The sequence below is a fragment of the Myxocyprinus asiaticus genome, chromosome 9 (assembly GCF_019703515.2).
Source record: "Myxocyprinus asiaticus isolate MX2 ecotype Aquarium Trade chromosome 9, UBuf_Myxa_2, whole genome shotgun sequence".
Classification (NCBI taxonomy): Eukaryota; Metazoa; Chordata; class Actinopteri; order Cypriniformes; family Catostomidae; genus Myxocyprinus; species Myxocyprinus asiaticus.
The window spans coordinates 29,809,529-29,833,635 of NC_059352.1; positions in this window are offsets into that span (position 1 = coordinate 29,809,529).

Consider the following 24,107-nt stretch of genomic DNA (forward strand, 5'->3'; position numbering starts at 1 on the left):
AAGGTTGGGTTATTTTGTTGTCCTAACTACACACAATATTATAGTTAGTTGGATTTTATTATTTGCATTTAGCATCGTTTTATCCCCACTGTCCACAACCCTATCAGAACAGACCTGCAACCCATTTTTAGGTCGTGACCTGCCAGAACCACTGTAAAAATCCAGAAAATATTGCATGCTCAGCAAAAAATACTATTAACATTTCAATTCCAAAAATAGGAGGCTCCTGATAAACACAACATTCTTCATGCAAGCTGCACTTAATTAGATGGGAAGTCAACTTGTTATACAAGGCTGATCTTGCACAAGATATCAGATAGCTTTTTGGTAATAAATAACTCCCGTGCAATTATTAAGAGGTGGAATATGTTATACGAACATGCTTACAATTGTCTGCTCATTTGCATAGATTGCACCCTGGGTCCAATGCATCAAAATGGCATTCTTTCTGCCCTGCTTGTAATCACACACATATGCACATACAGATTGTTACACACACACACATATAAATATGATTGTGTGACAGATGTTCTACATTTACCTGTGTTGTGTTTTATACACATAGAAAGGTCCAAATCAAGTTTCCTTTTGAATTTAGTCAGAGCTGACATAACTGGCCATTTCAGACAGGACAAGTTCCATAAAATAAATACTTTATTCACTTACAGACAATCAAAGCAATCTGTTGGTGTTGGCAGTATGGCTCTGTTCTGGGCAAACTCTCTGCCTATCCTGGGCAAACTCACTGGCAAGCGCGTTCGCAATCAAATCTTATCTATCATAATCAATCATTATAAACATCTAAAAATCACGTGATATGCCATTAATCTGACCTTCAGTGCACCTGCTGTGATATAATCTGTCCTTCACTGCATCTGCTGTGAAGTGTAAGGTAAGATTATTTTAATTACAGCACACATTAAAGAACTCACGCTGGGGGATTTCTTACACACACTTATCATATCGCTTGGATTTAACCACTGGAGTCCTATGGATAACTTGTATGCTGTATTTATGTGCTTTTTGGACCTTCAAAGTTCTGGCCACCATTTACTTGCATTGTATGGACCTACAGAGCTGAGATATTCTTCTAAAAATCTTCGTTTGTGTTCAGTAGAAAAGAAAGACATACACATCTGGAATGGCATGAGGGTGAGTAAATGATGAGAGAATTTTAATTTTTGGGTGAATGTGGCAGGGCGGGCGGTGGGGCTGGGTCGTGATTCCACACACCCGGCCCCTAATAAGGCTGATTAAGCCCGAGAGGGATAAGGCCGACCGGAGACGGCAGTGCGACAGAGAGAGAGTTACAGACAGCTGTCCGACACCTGTGTGTGTTTGTGTCTTTTTGTTTAAGTTTATTATTAAACTATTATTTATATTGTCAAGCCGGTTCTCGCCTCCTCCTTTCCATTTACTCCATTACAGTGGTGCCGAAATCTGGGAAGGAGGAAGGATGCGCCGTAGTAGAGTCCTCGCCACTACCATCCACCCCAATGGAGGAGCCCGGCCGCCTGAAAGCGGAGGAACGGCAGCCGACCGCGAGGGGAGGAGGGGCTCATGGCCGACCGCCTGGAGCAGGAGGACCGCTGCCAGAGGTGGGAGAGACTCCTTCCGTCCACTGAAAACGCGGCGGGGCGTTCCGTCCGCCAGGGGCCGGAGGACTGCCTCTGATCCACCCGGGGAGGCGCAGCTGTCATCCACTAGAGGGTGGAGAGCCGGCGAGTACGTTTTATTTTTTTTTCTCTCTCTCTCCTCTCTCTCTCTCCCACTGCCACTCCGCGTTGGCCTTTCCCTCTCTTTTAAATATTATTATTGTTTTTTTTTGGTATGATCCCTGTAACAGGGTGTAGGTACCGCATTTTTTGTTATTATTGTTTCCCTCCCCTTGTCCCCTCCCTGATCCAGGTAGACGGGGATGGAAGGTATGCCCCCCCCAGGGAAAGGGGGGGGGGGGTGTACATCATGCCGGGGGCACCCCAGCCTGAGAGAACAAGGGAGGAATATGGCATGGCGGAGGGCAGGGCCGGGTCGTGATTCCGCATACCCGGCCCCTAATAAGGCTGATTAAGCCCGAGAGGGATAAGGCCGACCGGAGACGGCAGTGCGACAGAGAGAGAGAGAGTTATGAGAGAGTCCGACACCTGTGTGTGTTTGTGTCTTTTGGTTTAAGTTTATTATTAAACTATTATTTATATTGTCAAGCCGGTTATCGCCTACTCCTTTCCATTTACCCCGTTACAGTGAACTATTACTTTAATTAGAATGGCTCTGATAAGTGTCTGAATTGTATTGGTAGACGTCATGATCAGTTGAGCATCTTGCAGTTTGACTAATGTGACCTGCCTGAACTGACACTACACTTGCTTTTATTTCTGTGGTGACACAGGAAACTGAGGAACATTTTTTAGATAGCTGAGAGCTTTAGCTCAATGAGATGAAATAATGAAAAGCACTCTGTTTAAACTTGTAAAGGCTCTGCTTTAAGACCGTGCTTGTAACCTCAAGAGTAATTTCCTTGGGCATCCATATTTTATTAATCCCAATCCCTAAACCCAACCCCAATTCTAAAACTAACCGGCAGGGGAGTTAAAATTAAAATTGAGAGCGAAAATGCATACTCTGAATCGCACCCACTAAAGGTGCTCTTTTTGTGAAGGCGATTACTTCCTGGTTTACATGGGTCCAGAATATGTGTCTGTGGCAAGGAGGAGGGCTGTGATGATGCACGCCCAGCCCCTAATCAGGCTAATCAAGCCGACGAGGGATAAAGGCGGCCGGAGGTGGCAGTTCTAGAGAGAGAGGGCTACAGGCAGCTGCCCTGTATGTGTTTATGTTTGTGTGTTTAAGTTTTCATTAAAATATTACTTTGATGCTTTGTCCGGTTCTCGCCTCCTCCTATCCCATTTACCCCATTACATTGGTGCCGAAACCCAGGAAGGAGGAGGGATGCACCGTTGTAGAGTCCTCGCCACTCCCATCCACCCCAAAGGAGCAGCCGTGGCTATCCACTGGGGGACGGAGGAGTTGCTACTGGCTGCCTGGATGCGGAGGAACGGCTGCCATCTGTGAGGGGAAGAGGGGCTCACGGCCAGCCGCCTGGAGTGGTGGTACCATTGCCAGGGGCGGAGAAGTTTCCTACCGGCTGCCAAAACGTGGCGGGGTCGGAAGAACGTCCGCCGTCCGTGAGGGGAGGAGGGGCTCGCTGCCGACTGCCTGGAGTGGTAGAGCCACTGCCAGGGGCGGAGGAGTTCCCTACCGGCCGCCAAAATGCGGAGGGGCATTCCGTCCACCAGGGGTCAAGGACTGGCTCCGGTACGCCCGGGGAGGAGCGGCTGTTGTCCGTCAGAGGGTGGAGGAGTGATCGAGGATAAAGTGACGGCGTGTCTGGGAAGTAAGTTTTTCCTCCCTCTCCTCTCTCTCTCTCACTGTCACTCTGCATTGGCCTTTCCCTCTCTTTTTTTTTGGTTGTTGTTGTTTTTCCCTCCCCTTGTCTCCCTCCCAGGTCCAAGAAGGTGGGGAAGGCCTGCCAGCAGGTGGGGCCAGAAAAAATTTATCATACAAATTAGTTCAAATAAATTAACCTTCATGAGTATTTAGAACTTTCTTTTGAGTTCACAAAACTGACACCTTTTAAGTAAACTGAATTTTGAACCTGAAACTTGTCTCTTTAAATTTAAAGGAACTTAAATTTAACTGAAACTGGGCAGGGGATTTCTATTTCCCAGCATACTTTGCATAGCACTCAACAGGGAGATAAATAAAAAAACAAATTCTGAACTTGCATGGGAAAAGAAGCGCACATCTTCGCCTCTTTGGAAGGGAAAGGTGCTATACACAAGCGATACACCCGGCCAGCTGTCCGTATTCCCGAACTTACCTGTTCGTACCTGACAGAACACGGGATGAAACCGGCTCAACCCGGAGATTGTAAAATCTCGCAAAGGTATTGGGTGTCGCCCAGCCCGCTGCCCTGCAGATGTCTGTTAGAGAGGTGCCATGGCCAGTGCCCACAAGGATGCCAGACTCCTTGTGGAGTGTGCTTGTATTCCCGAAGGGGCGGGCACGGCCTGGGCCTGGTATGCCATAGAGATGGCATCCACGATCCAGTGGGTAAGCCTCTGTTTGGAGAAAGCGTTCCCTTTCCGCTGTCCGCCAAAGCAGACAATGAGCTGCTCATAGCATCTAAAGCTCTGCGTGCAATCCAAGTAGATGCGCAAAGTATGCACCGGACACAGCAACGACAGGGCTCGGTCTGCCTCCTTCTTGCAGGTTCACCACCTGATCCCTGAAGGGGGTTGTGGGAACCTTGGGCACATAGCCCGGCCGGGGTCTCAGGATTACGTGAGAGTCACATGGACCGAACTCCAGGCAGGTATCGCTGACAGAGAATGCTTGCAGGTCCCCGACCCTCTTGATGGAGGTGAGCGCAATCAGGAGGGCCGTCTTCAAGGAGAGGGATTTCAACTCGACTGACCCTAGCAGCTCAAAGGGGGCTCCGCAAAGGCCAAGGAGGACCATGGAGAGATCCCATGAGGGGAACAGGCATGGCCTAGGAGGATTAAGCCTCCGGGCACCTCTGAGGAACCTGATGATCAGGTCGTGCTTCCCTAAGGACTTATCGTCCACTGTAACATGGTGTGATGCTATGGTGGCCACATACACCGTCAAGGTGGAGGGGGAGAGCCGTTCCTCCAGCCTCTCCTGCAGGAAGGAAAGCACTGACCCAACTGCGCATCTCTGAGGGTCTTCAGCTCGGGAAGAACACCAATTCACGAACCGACGCCACTTCAGGGTATAAAGCTGCTTTGTGGAGGGAGCTCTGGCCTGAGTGATTGTGTCTACCACTGCTGGTGGTAGGCCACTTAGGTCTTCCGCGTCCCGTCCAAGGGCCAAACGTGGAGGTTCCAGAGGTCTGGGCGCGGGTGTCAGATGGTGCCCCTTCCCTGAGAAAGAAGGTCCTTCCTCAGGGGAATTCGCCAGGGAGGGGCTGTCGTGAGGAGCGTGAGGTCTGAGAACCAAGTCTGGGTGGGCCAATACGGGGCCACGAGGGTGACCTGCTCCTCGTCCTCCCTGACCTTGCACAGGGTCTGTGCAAGTAGGCTCACTGGGGGAACGCATACTTGCGTGGCCCCCGGAGCCAGCTATGTACCAGCGTGTCTGGGCCAAGGGGGGCCCTGTTGGAGAATACCAGAGTGGACAGTGGGAGGTTTCTCGGGAGGCAAATAGGTCTACTTGTGCTTTGCCGAACTGACTCCAAATCAGCTGGACCACCTGGGGGTGGAGTCTCCACTCTCCCCTGAGCGTCACCTGCCGCAACAGCGCATCTGCTGTGGCGTTGAGGTTGCCCGGGATGTGAGTGGCCCGCAGCGACCTCAGTCACCGCTGACTCCATAGGAGGAGACGGCGGGCGAGTTGCGACATGCGACGAGAGCGTAAGCCGCCTTGGTGATTTATATACGCTACTGTCACTGTGTTGTCCGTCCGGACCAACACATGCTTGCCCCGGATCAACGGCAAAAGCCTCCACAGGGCGAGAAATATTGCCAGCAACTCGAGGCAGTTGATGTGCCAACACAGTCACGGTCCTGTCCAGGAGCCAGCGGCTGTGTGCCCATTGCACATGGTGCCCCAGCCTCGCTTGGAGGCGTCTGTCATAATTATGCCACGCCTGGACACTTGCTGTAGGGGAACTCCTGCACGTAGAAATGCAAGGTCTGTCCAAGGGCTGAACAAGTGGCAGCAGATCGGCGTGATGGCCGCGCGATGTGTGCCATGGCGCCATGCCCATCTCGGGACTCGAGTCTGAAGCCAGTGCTGAAGCGGTCTCATATGCATCAACCCTAATGGCGTGACTGGCACCGAGGATGCCATATACCCTAGGAGCCTCTGAAAGTGTTTCAGTGGAACCGCTGTTCTCTGCTTGAATGACTTCAGGTAGTTCAGCACCGACCGCGTGCGCTCACTCGTAAGGCACGCTATCATCGAGACTGAGTCTAACTCCATGCAGAGAAAAGAGATGCTCTGAACCGGGGAGAGCTTGCTCTTTTCCCAGTTGACCCGAAGCCCTAGCTGGCTGAGGTGCCTGAGCACGAGGTCCCTGTGTGCGCATAGCAACTCTCGAGAGTGAGCTAGAATCAGCCAGTCGTCGAGGTAGTTGAGTATGCAGACACCCACTTCCTTTAACGGGGAAAGAGCTGCCTCTGCGACTTTTGTGAAGACGCGAGGGGACAGGGACAGGCCGAAGGGGAGGGCCTTGTACTGATATGCCCGGCCATCGAAAGCAAACCGTAGGAAGGGTCTGTGTCGAGGTAAAACCGAGACGTGAAAGTATGTGTCCTTCAGGTCTACCGCCATGAACCAATCTTGATGCCGGACACATGCAAAAATGTGCAACGCGGTTCAAGCATCTTGAACGGGGGTCTGTGCAAGACCAATCATCTAGCTGCGAGGGCTCAGGGGAGGGTGGAAGGTTCCACTCCAACACGACACACGTGGCGGCACGGGCAAGCATGGCGGTCATCTCGCCATCAGCCTCAGACTGGACGGGCCGACCCGAAGGTGGTAGCCCAGATGAGTCCTCGGCATCTGACATCGCCAGTATGCTCTCCGATGCAGCGATTGAGCACTCATCCCGCTCCGGAGCTCTGAAAGGGACACTAAGCTGGCCCTGGGGCGAGCTGGTCTCCTCTCGGAACTCGCCAGGGGCAAACAAGCGTGCTGGGGAATGGGAGGTCCACGGAGATTTACTCGGTGGAGCCGCGCCCATTGAAGCCCCCAAATCGCCTCCAGCGCCAGCCAGGCCGGCCTCGTACCCGGAGGTAAAAGGCGAGGCACGGGGGGCGGCTAGAGTGGCTTTCCCCCGGAAGAAGGAAAGCCGCGACTGCAACGTTGCCATGGTCATATTCTCGCAATGAGAACATTGCCTCAGTGTGATCGCTGCCCAGACATGTGAGGCAGCGCCCGTGGCCGTCGGAAGCGGAGAGATAGCGACCACATCCAGGAATCACACAAAGACGGAAAGGCATCTTTATAAAGACGCATCTTTAAAAAGATGCTCAACGTCAATGTGTGTGCTCTAATAGTGAAAATATACTCTTTAGCAGGAATATACACTCTTTTAGCGCTGTCGAAGCGGCCAGGGGCGAAATCTGCACTCGTCGTGCAGAAGGAGAGAAAGCCGCTGGAAATGTGCTGTATATCCAAAAGCATACGCTTCTTAAGAGTTGAATGGAACAGCAGTAGTATTTGGCTCCGAAGAAAAAATCTGAATGAGTGGTTGCGAGCCAGCTCCTTTTATACCCGTTGTCTGGGGGAGTGGCATGCAAATTCCACTTGCCAATTCTCATTGGCCTTTTCTCAAAGATCTGAGGTGTTTGGGGCTCCAAAGAGCGATCCCTAGTGTCACTACATCGACACAACTTCGAGTGAGTGACAGAAGGGGAATACATGTTTACAAAGTTAGGACAACAATAACAAAAAAGTTTTCTGTTTATCAGAAGATTATAAACACATACAATATTATTTATGAATAATTTGAGACCAGTTTTTTTTTGCAATTAGTCCACAGAATGGTGCGCTTGTAAATATAAGTGTGAAAATTGTGGGTGACAGCCCAAAAATGCACCAGAGGGGTTATGTGCCATCAAAATGTATGAGTTAGCTTACTCAAGATTTTAAGTTAAGAGCAATTAACATGCATTTGTAGTACAAAATTAAAATCTGAAAGTTCCATTAACTTTCACTTGGGAGTTTATTAACTATTAACCGATTGCCTCAAATTGTTTGAGTTCTGCTAGCTTATAGGGTTTACAGTGTATGAATGCTGTATATTAATACGGTGAACAGGTGTTCTGTATCATAGCTGTTTCTACAGAATATCATGGATTTTAGCATGACCTGTAACACTGCTCTGACCAATCAGCATCCAGGACTGAAACTATCAAGGCCTATTTTATACTTTAATACAAATAATGTATTCATCATGGTAAGCCTGAACGTAAAAACAGTGCCTAAAAGAATGACTTACAAAAATCCTTCCTTGCCCAAAACACAAGGTGAGATATGAACAGCAAATTTAGTTCCTTAGCCTGATGCTTCTCTCTAACAAATTAATGTGTTGTTTAAACATAAACCAATTTCCCGTTGTAAAATTACAGCTCATTACTAGTGTGGATAACGGCTGGAACAACAGTATAATGGCACGAGAGCAAATTACCAGCACAGCCACAATATTAATTACCAGTTCACAAGGCACATTCCTCACTGAAAAAAAAGTGTTTAATAAGGAAACCTATGAGCCTTTTTCCTTGATTACAAATCCCCCCCCCCCCCCCCCAAAAAAAAAATGAATGGGGAGGGGAGTATTGGAACGATGATGTACATAACACCTTGTTATTCTGAAAAGGCACCCGAGGTGATTTTGCATTTGCATCTTTTTTTTTTTTTTCATTTTTTTTTTCACAAATATTATTTTAAATGTACACAATTTGCTGAATGACTTAACTGTTGAAGTGAAGCAACATAATTTTTTTTCCATTATGGATACAGAGCAGAGCTGATCATGTTTATTTCAGGATTTTAATGCATTATTTACAAGTCGGATGCTAATAAAAGCAGACTGCTCATTTACTAATGACTTGAAGCACCCGGAGCATTTTTCCAATTACTTATATTAAAACTGAAAAACACTCAAATAAAACCTAGCAGGATAAAGAAAGAGAGTGAGCAGAGAGGGAGAGAGAGCATCTGTATCCTGTTTTCCAGTTTAATTGAAACAGTTCAAAGATTATTTCACTGTATTCAATAGACAAACATGAAGGAATCAAATACAAATATGATAAATGAAAGCTTGTCTCCAACTGAAGGTGAAATGAACAGCGATGCTCAGGCCCCTTCTTTTAACAAACACTCAGCCTCTCTTTATGACCATTTAATTTTTTTAATCTTTATATAGGAACTGAGAAGCAGAGAAGAGAGTAGCTGTCATAAATTAGAAATTAATGTGATTTATTAACCTGTTCTCTGAGGAAAACAATGCTTCAGATTAAATTTGTTTTCTTGTCAGTTGTTGACAGGATGAGCCAAACAACTTATTACTGTTCGATCTGAAAATGGGCGAAGAAATATATATTACAGTCATTGTTTCAGTGAAAATGAAAGACATTACAGAAATACAAAGAGTGGATAGTCAGATAATCAGAAATGAAAAAAGAAGGAAAAAACTATTCTCCATTATTGGATTATGGATTTGACACTGCCTATGCTTTTTTGAATCAGAAGGGAAGAATGTGAACAGTTTTGTAGCAACACTGCCCAATTGGCTGAAACATAAAAAATTTTATCATTGTTGCAGCTTTTACATTAATGAGTCCAGCTCTCAGCTCTCATCTCTCATTTATTTTTGGATTTGTTAATTTAATTTAATTTAATCTCTTTTTATTTAGCAAAAGAATAAAATATCTGTTTATTTTTTCTCTTAATCTGAAGTTTTCTAGAGAGAGCCAAAACTCTCATTCAGAGTGAGTTATTCCTAGACTAGAAAATATCTTATGCCATCATTAAACTAGTGCAGTACTTATTAAACTATGTGTCCATACATGTGCACATGCACAAGACAGGCCAATCAAACCACAGGTGGACAGGACACATGCATTGCATTCTCAAAAGTGTTTGATTGTCCTTTCTGTATGTCATGTCAATAGTTAAGGGCTTGTAAAAAATAATGTCATGTGAAAATAATGTTTAGACTACCAGGTTCTCTGAGTGAGATTTCATATGTGAGCTGCATGTGTCATCCATCAATTCATCTAGTGACTTGGCATTCTCAACTGATAACATCTAAATGAGTTACCTATTAACTTCCAACGCTACATTGGAAAATATAGGAAAAGAAGTTAAGCTTGGCTATTGAATTACTATATACATATATAACAAATTAACGAATGGGGAAAACGATCAATATAGCTTTTAATTTTACGCCTCATTGATCATGTCAATATCTTGCACACCTTCAGTAGGAAAACTGACTCTTTCTAGATTTCAAAGCTGAGCATGTATGACCTCTGAGCTGAGAATACTAATACTGCATATTTCCTTAAAATGAAAAGAAAAAGATTTGAGCGTGCAAATCGACATTGGCTAGTTCAGCACCTTGTCATGCAATCTGAAAATGAATAAAGAAAAAGGCTCAATAACAGACACAAATACACTACATAACCATAACCCACTCACTTTCCATGAATATGCTATAATTTGATGTCCCTTTTAGGTTTTAAAGTTTTAGAGGCATACTTATTTTTTCTTTTTTTTTTCTTTTTTTCGTGAGGGCAATTATATATGTTAGATAAACTATCATCTAACATAAAACTGAGCTAGCATGCTCATTTTAAAACTTCAAATGCCTGATTATTTTGGCATATCCAACCTCAGGTCTTGACCTTCTTGAGTGTTTCTAACACTTAATTAAAATAATTGATTAAAATCATACAAAGTCATACCCTTTACATAATTTGCGGAATTAATATTCAACTCATTGTAGTAAACCTTGTAATTATTAACAATTTTAATTGTAAAAAACAAAAGAGTATTTACCTGCGTTTTTACCCACATTTTGCACACAACCCTGTTGGTGCATGTTTTTCCCACATTACAAAAATGTAACATTCTTAAAATTTAAAATTAAAACTTAAAATTGTAACTAATTGAAATTATTAGATTATTAGAACACTTTCTACAGCATGGCGGGAAGATAAGTGAACAATCACATTCCATTTTCTTAATTTGTTCACTGCATTTATCAAGCACAAGCATTTAACCCTGTTACCTAAAAATGATCAATCTTATTTTTATTTTTATTTTTTATTTTTTTTTCACTTTAATTTATGGCAAATAATTTATTTACATTTATTTGGTCCCAAAATAGCTAGCCCCTACTCACTGTAAACCCTAATGCTCAAAATAATTAATTGTTTTGAGTAGAAAAAAATTAAACCACACAAATTATTTCAAATAAATTAACCTTGATGAGTATTTAGAATGTTATCTTTCTTTTGAGTTCAGGAAACGTACACCTTTTAAGTAACCAGAATAGTATAATGTTTTGAGTTTAATGAACTTGTCTCTTTAAATTTACAGGAATTAAAATTTAACTGAAACTGGGTAGGGGATTTTTATTTCCCAGCATGCTTTACATGGCATTTGACAGGGAGAGTAAATGTTAAAATTAAGTGTTATATAGTGTGTCTTTGTGCAAGATGAGTGTAAAGGGAGATACTTGTTAGTGTTTAATATTTTGTTGTGTTGTTTAGAAGAGTTTCTGTTAAAGTTTTTTTTTTGGGGGGGGGGGGGGGTGGTTAGGTGAATAGTGGAGCTTGAGATTAGATTGAGGACAGGTACAATATTAGAATGTTCTACAGTATACTGATATACATGTTGAGCAATTGCTATGCTAATAAAAACATTGTTTATCCAATTAGCATGCATTCAGAATGCTAACATTCATTGTACTAGCTTGTTCTAACTATTATTAGCTAGTTAGGTTCCCTCTACTTGACATATTTAAGTAGAGCCTACATGGTAATTGTAAGTTCAGCCAAAGATTTCATTTAAAGTTAAGTACTGTTAAAATGCACGAGTTAGCTTACTCAATATTTCAAGTTAAGAAAAAAAAAAAAACACAAAAAAAACATGCATGAGTAGAACAAAATCAAAATCTGACAGCTCTGCTTACATAAACATGTAATTTATTAACTTAAAACATTTGATTTAACTGATTACCTCAAATTTTTGGAGTTCTGCTAACTTATTTGGGTTAACAGTGCTGAGTGATAGCTTATTTATGCATGTAACCCTTTTACTTGTAAATCTGTTTCCCATTCTGGTGCAGTTTTTTAAATGTTTACTTATCTATTTAATTTTTATGTTTATTTCATGTTTATTGCTAGAAAATAATGTGACCCCCCCCCCCCCCCCCCAAAAAAAAACAAACAAACAAAAAAAAAAACATTAAAAGGGTAGTTCACCCAAAAATGCAAATTAATTAATTATTTACCCTCAGATGTGAAAGTGAAACTAAACAGGCACCACATGTGGCTTTCAGATGTGAAAGTGAAAGTGGAGATTTAGGGTATAAAAAAAAGGACTTAAATCTTGATCTGTTTCTCACCCACATCTACATATCGCTTCTGAAGATATAGATTTAACCTCTGGAATCATATTGATTACTTTTATGTTTCCTTTATGTGATTTTTGGAGCTACAAAGGTCTGATCACCATTTACTTGCATTGTATGGATCTAAAGAGCTGAGATATTCTTCTAAAAATCTTCATTTGTATTCTGCTGAAGAAAGTCATACATTCTGGGATGGCATGAGGATGAGGAAATAATGAGAGATTTTTCAATTTTGGGTGAACTATCCCTTTAACACGTCCATAAGGTTGGTAACCTTATATAAAATAAATAGAAAGCAAAACAGCTCATTTAATCTTTGATTTGACCTCCTGGAGTTGACAAGAAACATTTTATGAAGGTTAAGCACCTAATTTCACTGACCATTAGTTTAAAAAAACAACAAAAAAGAGCTTCAGACTCTATTTTGTACCCTATTTGTGCCATACAAAAATTGGACAAAAACACACTCAGGATGCTACAGGAACCTCAGAGTGATCTCATTTCCTTACAGTTGGCTAATTGCTCTACTGATTATAATGGTGAACGTACAGAAGTAAATTAAGAGTGTGATAGTAAAGGGCTGATTCAAATCTAATCAAATTGATCTCAAGTTTAATCAAACATTAGTAATGACTTGAGGCAGCAGTGGCCTGTAACAAATACTGCAACTGCACACGCACACACGCACACACACACACACACACACACACACACACACACACACACACACACACACACACACAACATGCACACATGCGCGTATACATGCACACAAACATATAACAGTCTGTGAACTCATCTGGTCATGCTGAAATATGAAAAGGCTTGTTAAATCCAACACACACACATACACAATTTAAACACACATATGAGGCGTGATACATATGCATGATCTGAGACGAACAAATGTGTTACCTGGAACAAATAAAACAAAAGTTAAAAATGCCATGGTCTCTATCTCCCTTTTCATTTTCTGATGTCACAATTTAGTTTGACTTATTGTCATTTCTATAATTAGACAGCCACAGATGTGCACACTTCCTGCCAACCCTGAGCCTCAATTCCTAAATAAATTTTAGCCTCCCCACACACCTCTAAAACAGGTTGTTCAGGAAAAGGGAGGGGCTGTTTTACTGGGAACATTCTCAACCAGGTGTTTAGCCACAGGACAGGTATCAACACAGCCCAGATAGAACTCACTTGATCAACAGGCCTTCACTAAGCAGGCCAAAGCAGATTGCAGCCATCTTGAAGAGTGTGTTTGGAGGGGGATTGTCAAAAGCAGTCATCATTCCGTACACCACGTATGGCACTAGAGCCAGCAGGGCGACAGCAATGGCTAGAATGGGCCAGGTCTGCCACTGAGAAGCCACGGTCCACCAGGGTGCACATCTTTGTAGCTGATACTGAGGGAGATACAGAAAGGAACTCACATTAATGGGGGTAAATGGGAGGGTGGGAATCAAAGGAGACAATTTATAGAAAATATCCATTGTTCAGGAAAGAAAGCTAGTACACTGTAAAAGTGTGTAATTTTCAGTGCAGAGACAACTATTTGTAAGCCATTTGGCTTACTTCCCCCCAAAATTTAAACACTGTGGTTCTGTGGCACTATCAAAAATGACTCTTTTTGTTTGAACATCCCAACTGGCCCAACACAGCAACACTTGCTCAACCAATGGCATGAGTTTGAGATGGGACTATTTGTTTGGCTGACCAGTAGAAGATGGGGGAGTGTTCAAGAAACTTGTTTGAAAAAAGTAATTACTTCTGCAATTCAGTTTGTCGGCACAACATTTATACACTTAATCTTTAATTAAAAGGTACTTCTAAAGTTGTAACATCAAAATTAATCTAGTTTTGAGTCAAATAAATAATTTAATATTACTGATTATACGTAACTTAGGGTTACACCAACAAAAGTAATTTTTAAGGTCAGCTAGAAGAATATCCTTAAGATAACAATCAGACACATTCAGAAAATAAGTAATAATTATAAGGTCAAAAAAAAAAATATATATAAATAAAAAAAAAAATTACATAAGGAGTTTAAGTTGTTTCAAATATCTAAATATTTCTGATATTTTATATTGAATAAAAACTTGAATAGAAGTTGTATGCTGTTGTGTTTTCATTCTGTGTTCCGAGGCCTAGTCATTAGGGCTCAGCAGAAAACAAACAAGCCACCTTTGTGAGGCTAAACATCTCTCCTGACTACAGCTTGTGGCTTCACACCTGTTCTTGCTCTCTCTCTCTCTCTCTCTCTCTCTCTCTTTCCCTACCTATCTCTCTCCCATTAGCTTCAGGCATGGAGAACTCTGTTATGGCCACACATAGAGTTGCGTGTGTGTGTGTGTCTGTGGGTGTGTGTGCTCTTGTGCCCTCAGGCACTTTGTCGCTGACATTTTGTTTTATAGCCTGTTTTATTAATATTCTTGCCACTTACCAAATTAATATCTGACTTGGTGAGAAATTTAATAACCACAAAATATTTTACAGGAAAGTATTTACTCTGAGCAAGTAGATGAATACATTGCCACATCCTCAATTCATCTCAGAAACATAGCAAACAGCTATTATTTTTCTAATGGATTTTGTAGGCCACACAGAATGTTCACTTAACAGTGTACACATAAGGTATATTATTATTAAATTTCTGCCATTATTTACTCCCTGTAATGTTGTTTTAATCCCATATGACCAAAGGATATATTTAAGACTGCCACTATTGATTTTTATACAATGCCAGTTTATAGTGACTCATTTTAAAGCTTAAAAAATGACCCAAAAGTGTCTTTACAGTAGTTCATGCGACTTGTGCATAATATTCTAATGCGATCACTTTGTACTGAGAACAAACTGAAATTTAAGTCATTATTCACTCTCAAATTAAATCAGATCACTGCAAACACATGTAAACAGTGCACAAATCCAATATGGCAACAGGTCAATGACATCAAACCTCATTGGTTCATGTGTCATGACGTTTGTTCGAGACTCCATTGAGGCCATTACATTAATTAATTAATTAATATGAGAGTGAATAAGGCTCAATATTTGGTCTGTTCATCAAACAAAATTACAGTATGCCTTGAAGCCCTGGAACATGATGCACGAGTCACATGAACAACTTTCATGACACATCTGGGCACATTTTTAACCCTTGTGCGACCTTCTGGACATTTTTGTCTTTTCGATCATTTTGGCTGTTAATGCCAACTGCATAAATTTTGCTATTTCAACCTCAGTTCCTAAAATACATCTATAAAACACTGTGTACACAAAATAATTACATTCAGAACCTTCACGACAAAAATTTCCCCATTGAAACCCATTAAAACTGCAATATTTGATCCCAGTGCTTTTAAAGCATAAAATCATGAATTCTAGAGATTATGCTTTCATTGTGGAGCCCTGGCTTCAAAATTATTATTTTTTAAATATTTTCCACCAGAAGGTACAATTTTTCTAATGTTTAGAAAATGGAGCAAATACATGCTTTTTTCCTGTTTTCTGTTTGCTGTATTATAGAGCACTGCAGGCCAACTGAATAAATGACGCAGCTAAAATTGTGTGGGTGTGTTGGTATTGATGTCAGAGTGTGTTTTGTATGTGTGTATTGAGAAATGTGTGTGTGTGTGTGTGTGTGTGTGTGTGTAAAAAACAACTGCCATTATGTAAACAAACTGGTATTTAAAGGGTTAAAATCCTGAAAATGAATGAATATTTGGTAGTTATGATCAGGACTGATGTTGATTAAAATTCAGTGAAAGTGGAAAATATAATATTTTAATGGCAGTTTTTGACATGGACATTTTTGTCCTCTAAGGTCCTGAGTGTGATTTATTTATTTTTATTTTTTTTTTCCTGACACTGCACAAAAAATTATAATGCATCAAAATCAATGTTGTTGCTAATCATTGACATATCCCAGACTGTGATAATAAAAAAAACAAATTTTCCCCTTAGCATTTAGTATATGGAATATATATACAGTATATATATATATATATATATAAACAACAGCAGCATTATATAAACAAACTGGCATTTAAAGGGTTAAGATCCTGTAACTGAATGAATATTTGGTGGTTATGATCAGGACTGATGTTGGTTAAAAATTAACTTATTGAAAGTGGAAAGTAATATTAATATATAATGTTATTATGGCAGTTTTTTGACGCGGACATATTTGTCCTCTAAGGACCTCAGAGTAACTTTTTTTTTTTTTTTTTTTAATTGCCACACAAGGGTTAAGCTTTAAAGTAAAGCCCTAGGTATACTTCCATTTTGACGCGAACGCCCAGCGTCTGCGTACAGTCGAACACGAGCCAGTCAGAATATCCTCCATATAACTGTGCACACATAAACAAGCGATTGGCACAAGCATGCTACGACTGCTATGAGACACCTGACTTTCTCTTCAGGAATTTAGAACCATACAGATGCCAAAAGTTTGGAATAATTTATAGATTTTGCTCTTATGGAAAGAAATTGGTACTTTTATTCACCAAAGTGGCATTCAACTGATCACAATGTACAGTCAGGACATTAATAACATAAAAAATTACTATTACAATTTGAAAAAAATGTTCAGAACTTCTTAAACTACTTCAAAGTGTTCTCATCAAAAAATCCTCCATGTGCAGCAATGACAGCTTTGCAGATCCTTGGCATTCTAGCTGTCAGTTTGTCCAGATACTCAGGTGACATTTCAACCCACACTTGCTGTAGCACTTGCCATAGATGTGGCTGTCTTGTCAGGCAGTTCTCACGCACCTTACAGTCTAGCTGATCCCACAAAAGCTCAATGGGGTTAAGATCCAAAACACTCTTTTCCAATTATCTGTTGTCCAATGTCTGTGTTTCTTTGCCCACTGTAACCTTTTCTTTTTGTTTTTCTGTTTCAAAAGTGGCTTTTTCTTTGCAATTCTTCCCATAAGGCCTGCACCCCTGAGTCTTCTCTTTACTGTTGTACATGAAACTGGTGTTGAGCGGGTAGAATTCGATGAAGCTGTCAGCTGAGGACATGCGAGGCATCAGTTTCTCAAACTAGAGACTCTGATGTACTTATCCTCTTGTTTTGATGTACATCTGGCCTTCCACATCTCTTTCTGTCCTTGTTAGAGCCAGTTGTCCTTTGTCTTTGAAGACTGTAGTGTACATCTTTGTATGAAATCTTAATTTTTTTTTTTTTTTTTTTGGCAGTTTCAAGCATTGTATAGCCTTCATTCCTCATAACAATGATTGACTGACAAGTTTCTAGAGAAATCTGTTTCTTTCTTGCCATTTTTGACCTAATATTGACATTAAGATATACCAGTCTATTGCATACTGTGGCAGCTCAAAAACAAACACAAAGACAATGTTAAACTTCATTTAACGAACCAAATAGCTTTCAGCAGTGTTTGATATAATGGCAAGTGATTTTCTAGTACCAAATTAGCAATTTAGCATGATTACTCAAGGATAAGTTGTTGGAGTGATGCCTGCTGGAAATGGGGCCTGTCTAGATTTGATCAAAACTAGTTTAATTTGATTTTACTTTTTTTCAAATAGTGATGGTTCTGTTTTTTACATCAATAATGTCCTGACTATACTTTGTGATCAGTTGAATGCCACTTTGGTGAATTAAAGTACCAATTTCCTTCCGAAACAGCAAAATCTTTACATTATTCCAAACTTTTGGCAGCCAGTGTGTGTGTGTGTGTGTGTATATATATATATATATATATATATATATATATATATATATATATATATATATATATATATATACAAATGCATGTATCTCCAGAGCTCCTCACATACGCACTCTTGACATGCACATCCACTATTGTTGTTTTTAACCTTCGTCTCCTGATGTTTAGCAGCGATTACATCTTCTTTTAGTGCTTCTTCGTGACAGCAATGGCTCAAAATGTAAGTGTTGCTACCTTGTGGACCAATTAATTAGTGCAAATAACTACAGGCACATGCGCATTTTGCGTGTTCAAAGTTTCATCTGAACGAAGTATACTTTGGGGCTTTAGTCACTATCAACAGCTATTGATTGGAAGTCAGTGATTGTGACATTATTAATTAAAAAAAAAAGGTCAGTCCCGCTTTATATTAGGTGTCTTTAACTACTATACAGTATACTTAAGCATTTGATACAATGTACATTATGTACATATATGATGTCGCATTTTACCTACATTTAAAGTACCTGCATTTAATTACATTTTTAGTTACTCTGTTAACCTTACCGCTAACCCCAATCCTAACCCTAAACCTACCCGTACCTCAACCTCTGTATCAGTAAATTTGAATCTGGTGAGAAATTTGCAGAACAACATGTAGTTACAAAGTAAATACATTGTATTGTATGTATTGTAATGTTAGGACATAGTAGTTAAAGACACCTACAATAAAGTGTGGCCAAAATACCCTTTTATCTTCTGCATAAGAATATTGGGTTTTGAACATGAGGATGAGGAAATACTGACAGAATTTTCATTGTTTGGATGAATTATTCATTTAAATCTCAGTAAGACAACAATATAGTCCTCATGAATACCAGTGTTGTTTGAGTATTTTTGTAGATGAGGAGCAACAAATTCCCCTAGAGAGAGAGAAAAAAAAAAAAAAAAAAAAAACATACAAGCTAACCACTCATGGTGTGATATCTGGAACAGTGTTTAATTAGTGTCCCTGCCTCATCCGCCGCCTCTCTTGTGTTAGAACAGCTATTCATTAATTAGATTCTTTGTGGCAAGTGCCACTGAACTATCTGCAATGTTTAAGGTTGCATCAAGCCGCAGTAAGTGCATTCCTGATAGTGGGATGCATCCATCTTCATTTCTCAGCCACTCTGTCTGACTTTGCCTTTCAGCCAGAGGGAGAAAAAGAGAGAGATAGAGAAGGGAAGAAAGAAAGGGAGCTTCAGAGGACCTGATACGACTCATCCCAGGCAGACCTTGACCTTTCAGCTGCTTTTATTTCCACACTGAAGCTAATTAATTTACAGAGGTAAAGTCGGTGCCCACTTGTGAAGGCTTACAAGAGCTGCCATGATCTAAACTGAGGTGGGCTGCTGTACATCTGCACACAGTGGTACAGATACACAAAACAATGTTAAGCTTTTCAGGGTTTCACTGAAAAAAAAAAAAAAAAAAAAAAACTTTATAAACATAAAGATTCCTACTGCAAGTAGGTATGGAGAATTCCCTCACTTCTTAATCTGTCCCACTAGCACACAGATACTTCCTGAATGGCATTTTTTCCCTCCCTGTGGTTCTATCTGCACTGTGTACCTAAACAACCCCCATGCCTGCATAATCTTAATCGAAACAGCCCTCCTCCACCTGAATGTAAACAGTAGATACTCTGTACATCAGAAGTGTCCTCTGCTCCTCTGGGGTGTTTCACATTGCAGGGCTCCAGGGGTAATATGGCGTAATATTGGGGTTTATTTAATCAGGCAGGGAAGGTGACATTTGCAGTACAAAATAGGCAGTCTAGTGGATGTGAATGGACAGTATAGCCCCATGATGGATACATGGATTTTGGTTTTACTACAGGGGTATTTGATGACAGTTTGAAGCTGCTTTAATGGGGGCTGTGTGCTGTGAGTACATTTAAGGGGGTATTTACACAACCCAAGAATACGGGGCATTTAGAAGTGTGGGGCCTAAAGTATGTGGACTGTCACGCTTGCTAATACGCTCCATACAGAGTTATTATTTAGATTTTTTTCGTTCACTCTCATATACTGTAACTTTTTCCCTTAGCAAGGCCCAGATTGACTTCCTACATGTTGTAGTCTACTCACAATGCTTTCCCCCCTTTTCTTAAATTGGATGTGCACCTTTGCAGTGCAATGTATCTGTTGCATTTGCATAGTGCACGCAGCTTTCGTGTCTTCAGCAGCTTTCACACATTAAACAGCTTTCCTGAGTATGTGTAAATTAGCTATATATAATTTAATATCTGCAGAAGTTATTACTCCACCCCCTGCATAACATCATTAAGGACAACTCTAGAGCTGTTCAGCTTGTAGTCCAAAAACCTGGAAGATAATTCGCCATGGGTTCCCTCTGAATTTTCCTAAGGAATTTTACAATGGTATTGAATTTATGAGTAAAATAAGGTCTGTGGTAAACATTACTTGACAATATGTGGACATTTTGTTCTACAATATAAACTACACACAGTCATACCTCAAAAGTGAATTTTGAAGCCGCAGAATATTTTTTGAAAAAAGTCTCTAATTCAATATGGCTTCAAAATTTACGTTTGAGGTATGACTGTGTGTAGTTTATGTTGTAGAACAAAATCCAGAGGGAATCCATGGCAAATTAGCCTTCCGGGTTCGCCTACAAATTGACATTACAGCTGAAAAACTCTATTCTGTTGAACCAACCTGGTTCGAACGATGGATGTGCGACATAGTTACTACAGTTTCAGGAAACAGTAGTTACAAGCTGGTTAATTTCTCCAACGATACATAGTAGTATTGTGGTTGAGCAGTGAGTTCCGCAGTTTACGGGAAACAGACCTCAGACCAACACAGCAACATTTGCTCAACCAATGGCATGTGTTTGAAGTGGGACTATCTGCTTGTCTGACCAATGGCAGATGAGGGGAATGTTCAGGAAACCTGTTCGAAAACAGTAATTATTTGGCAATATTGTTTGGTGATGGTAGTGGTTCAAAAAATTGCACATTTCACCTTTAAATATCGAGGTGGTCAAAATAGGTTGACATAGTTTAGTTTTCAATGCCACATGCTTGGAGTACCCAAAATATTCTATGCAAATCTATGAAGAGATGAGGCTATCTGAGAATTCTCAAGGAATATAAAATAAAAAGCTTCCACTTTGCTAATACACTAGTGTGACAGTATTGTCATAGTAAAGTACTGTATTATAGGCAGATATAAACCTGCTTTTATTTGTACATGCCAGCTAATTCACGGAAAAATTATACCATTGTGCTTTACCTGAATATTTACAAGGAACTGAGACTCTACTTTGTTAAAAAGAAGCATAGTTTTCCATCATCTAAAGATAATGGACACAGTTCCCAAGGTCAAAGCTTTTGAGGCCTAATATGTTGTTGAACAATGATACTTCTAATGGAGGCACAGTAAAAAAAGATAAACACAAAAAGGAATATAAGGGTGGAGAGAATGGGTCAGTCCCTTTGTCTTAAATAATCAGAGGCAAGATGGCAGGGCCCGTTAAAAGTTTTTTAATGGCTGAGCGCTGAAACAGAGTACTACTATGCAGCTGTTAGCCTTGTATCTCTATCCTTTCAGTACGCCCCTGGGCCTCTGTAAAATTTGTATTTAAACAATGGCTCTATCAAGGCTGAGGAGACTCGTATTGGGTTAAAAGCACCACAAAGGGGTCACAGAATACAGCAGGAAAATTTGATTACCCTGGAAGACCCACAGAAAATAAGTGGCATTACTGGGATAATCAGTGGAAAAGGAAAAAATAGGTTTGTGGGTTTCCCTCTTTTTCTGTCCCTTCTGGAATAAAAGATTGTGCATGTTGTATATGAACAAGACTTATTTTGAAAAAAGAGTGATGCATTTTAGTAGATAGAATAACATCATAGACAATTTCATCAACTGAATCAAAAGTAAAAGTCTCCAAAAGCACTCATTCCTTTAGCTGTGTCCATATTACACATTCCATTCTTATTCTGATGTGCTTCTGATATATTAAAAGTGACAAGACTAATACATATGGGAAAGAAAAGTTCAAATAAGATTTTTCCAAATATATAAACATGATTTTCAAAATAAGGGAACATATTTTTGTGGCACTGAAACCGCAAACACAACATGGGTTGAAAAAATAAAGAAAGAAAAAAATATTATAAGAAGAAAAAAAAAATCCATATCTTATTAAAGGTAATTAATTCTCTGTGAGTGGTAAACCCCCAGATATACAACCACCATAACAGTAAGACCCCAATTTTGTAGTTTTCACAGTCATAACCTTGTTTTAAATAAAGCAATTAAGTGCCTGTGTGTCTAATATTTAAATGGGATAAATTCAGACCAAAAAGTTTATATAGATTAGCTCTCTAATGGTTAATAAATGTGAAAATTGTTCTTTCAGCTTTTGATACATGACCTCTTTACACATTTTGCATACATATGTATGATAAATTGGGTGAAAAGGAAAGATGAACTGGGTCAGGCATCTATTTTGATAAAAGAGATGCTTTATATGTAATTAACTATTCACAACATTGGTGGATATTAAGCACAACTATATTCTAAATGGTGCAAATTTCTTATTAGTAGGGATACCAGTATAACTACATAGTTAGTATGCCTCTTGTAATATATTAACTGGTGGTTAACAATCACAAACAGCATTGTGTTCATCACCACCTAATGTTTTATGAAAATTACCTTTAGGCACTGTTCCAATCAATCAATTAGATGACACAGGGTCTATTGAGATTATTTAAAACCCAACATATAGGAAGTAGGCCACTTCACCTTATTTTACAATCATGTTAATAAGGCAACCTGAATACATTTTCTACATTTATGCATTATGCACATATGACTTTTTTGGAAATGCATTTGACCTGAGGGCCTAACTACACATCTACTATAAATGTGTTTCTATTTTTACAAGACGTCCTGTTTGCACTAGTGTACACATGCTCAGAAATAAAACTCATAAGTCCAAACTGTGCACAAGCTTTGCTGCTGATGTGGTACAAACAGCACAGAGCCATTGTCAATCTGAGAATGCTGGGACACAATGTCTATGGAAACAGCCACAATAACATTTCTCTCTGGGGAGCCCATAATGACTGATCAAATCATAACATGCTGTAAATGACATTGGCAGCAGAAAGGAAGCAAAAAGAACAACACATAGAAGTGAAGATAAAGATAAAAACACCCTGGAGAAAAAAGACAGAGTTAGAAAAGAGGGGTGGAGGCATGAATAAAAAAAGCATGAATATATTGTGTCCTTTCCCTCTGGTTGCTCTTTTGCATAGATGTTGCTGTGTTGGCGTGGGAGTAGAGGGCTCTATTAGCTCAGTATTAGCATAAGTTGATCAGAGGGCCTGACTGAATCTGACAGGGTAAAGGATGGGCCCTGAAGTAAACACTGAGACCACTACGAGATACATGCTGTGTCCGAATATGCATACTTCCCTACTATATAGTATCCTAAAAACAGTATGCCAATTATGTAGTATGTCCGAATACTGTTTTCATAAAACAGTAAGCGAGAAACACCCGGATGACCTACTATTTCCAGCAAGACTTTCTGAAGTGCGCATTGACTGGACACTTTACTCTCCCATAATGTCACGGGAGCTGAGGAGACGTCACATTCAAAACGCTGGATAAAAAAATAAATAATAATTTATAAATTATATATTTGTATTATAACAAAATAACTGGCCTGTTTAAACTGTTTAAAATGTAAGTTGTTCGATGTTAACTTGTTGTTTAAGAATGTAAAAAAAATATTCCGGGTTCAATACAAGATAAGCTCAATCGACAGCATCTGTGGCATAATGCTGATTACCACAAAAAATAATTTTGACTCATCCGTCATTTTCTTTAAAAAAAGCAAAAATCTAATTTACAGTGAGGCAGTTACATGGTAGTGAATGGGTCAATTTTTAAATGCAGAAATGTGAAGCTTATAATTTTATAAAAGCAGTTACATATTTTTTTTTTCTGTTAAAAAACGTATTATTTGAGCTGTAAAGTTGTTTAAATCATCAATTTTTACAGTTGTTTTAGGGTTTTAGGGTTTGTTGACATTACATCGTCATGGCAACGAAGTTGTAAAATTAGATGTAACTTTAAACAGAAAAGGTTATATAGCTATTTTATCACACTAAAATCGTCATGTTGAAACAGTGAGTATTTTTACGTTTATGGATTGGCCCCATTCAC